We start from the raw sequence: 1,907 nt of genomic DNA on the forward strand, positions 1-1,907 counted from the left end.
CACACACAGAGATAGATAATGGATAAATAGCTAGATTTATTCACCTAAGTGTTGAGACATGGAAATTCGTTTATCACTAAATGTCTTAAAGATGACGCATAAACATCAATCAACCTCTGCCTGTAATTTGCTTTTAATTGTAACACTTTGACACCAGCAGATTTAACATTGGTTATCTAGGTTGACATCAGTAAACCTAACACTGGCATTTACTTGGTTATGAAATATCGTATCCGAGTGTATCTATTTGTATCATATAGACTGGTAGAAAACTTCTGGACTTTACCACCATGTAGATGTTAAAGCTGTCGACTGGTTTTGTTCGTGTCTCGTTGACTTAATTCATGTACCAAGCTGTCTTGGACTTGGATCGCCAATCCCTCGACTGATTAAATCCGACATGCAGTGACATCGTCTGTGGCTCAAACCCCATTTTTATTCAGTTAATCAGTTTTACCTACATATAATTATACAGGTATATTCATTTGTCACGATTGTCATTGCAAGGTTGATATGCACTCTGCTTCATTTTGTCTTGGTTGGTGTTTTGATTAACCATGGTTTTAGTGCGAATGGTAGAGTTTATCATCTCCTTCCCATTGACCTGGGCATTACAACCATGTTCTTCGGCTTATGGCCATGGATTACCGAAATGTTTGTGAATGTTTTCAGTGGCTCTCTCTTCCCTGTGTCATGGTGAGAATGTTGGCTGTTGTGCGAAACCTCATTGTACGGCCTGTCAATCTTGGGTGTCTTCTTGTCAGTTCTCGTGCACTCCTCTACTGCACATGCACAATGTAGTTACTAAACAGGTTTTATAATGTTTGTGTTGATATTCGAAACTTTCAGTTGGGTCCACTCTCTCTTTCTGAGTGTGTGTGTGTGTGTGTGTGTGTGTGTGTGTGTGTGTGTGTGTGTGTGTGTGTGTGTGTGTGTGTGTGTGTGTGTGTGTGTGTGTGTGTGTGTGTGTGATTGCAGTTGGAATTAAAATGACCGACTGAAGATTTTATTTCTGTATGTGTGTGGTTGTCATGATGGCCAAAAATGACTAAATTGTTCTCTCTATATAAGTTTGTGCATGTGTGTATGTGTTGACAGTGATACACTGGTGAATGGATTCATTATGTCTGTACGTGACCACTGGAGAAGAAATAAACAGTGTAATGTTCTCTCATGCCTTCTGAAAACACATCACACATGGGATACAGTCCTTAGTTTTACATTTTTTTCAAAGTGGCAAACTCAACATGTTAAAGACACAAAAAGACGCCACCGAATCCAACCCAGAGGTGATTGTGCTTTGGGCCTAAATGGGTAGACTGGGAACCACAGTGTCAATGATCGTCCACTTCAATGATGAGCCTTTCGGAGTTTTGCCCAATTCCTGATTCAACTCTGCAGGTTTCCGAATCCTTTGAGAGTGCTTAATGCCAGCACGTTTATGAAAGGAGGTGTGAATGCAGCTTCATCGTTTGGGCCCAAACCTAAAAACGGATCTGCATACCAACATCGTCATCTTCATCTTTGTTCATCACCAACAATGCACACAAATAAAGTAAGACTCTGGGGCCTTTCACGCCATGCTCTCATTGTGACGTTACTGTGGGAGCAACGGAATATGTTAAAGTGCGGGTGTGCACATATATATATATATATATATTTGTATATATGTGCGTGTGTGTGTGGATGGGGTTTTGGGGCGTATGTGTGTGTGCTTGTACAAGTAAGTGTGTGTGTGTGTGTGTGTGTGTGTGTGTGTGTGTTGGCGCTCGTGTAAGTTTATGTGTATTTGTTTGTGCTTTCATATCTGTGAAACTGCACGTTTATTATATATCTGTTATGCATGTGTGTGTGTATGTGTGAATGTGTGTCTGCATGTTTTAAATTTATTTGCTTATTTCCTTATT

General features: G+C 40.2%; 1 protein-coding gene across 1 annotated transcript in view; it reads right to left on the minus strand.

Annotated features, from left to right (window-relative positions):
* Window positions 1-1,878: 1,878 nt before the first annotated feature.
* LOC143295134 (selenoprotein P-like) overlaps window positions 1,879-1,907 on the minus strand; it is a 13,573-nt gene continuing 13,544 nt past the window's right edge. The window contains exon 4 of the mRNA XM_076606698.1: window positions 1,879-1,907. This exon is cut by the window's right edge and continues 1,427 nt beyond it. The gene's annotated coding sequence lies outside the window, so the exon portion shown is untranslated.

Source organism: Babylonia areolata, chromosome 20 (assembly GCF_041734735.1).
Source record: "Babylonia areolata isolate BAREFJ2019XMU chromosome 20, ASM4173473v1, whole genome shotgun sequence".
Classification (NCBI taxonomy): Eukaryota; Metazoa; Mollusca; class Gastropoda; order Neogastropoda; family Buccinidae; genus Babylonia; species Babylonia areolata.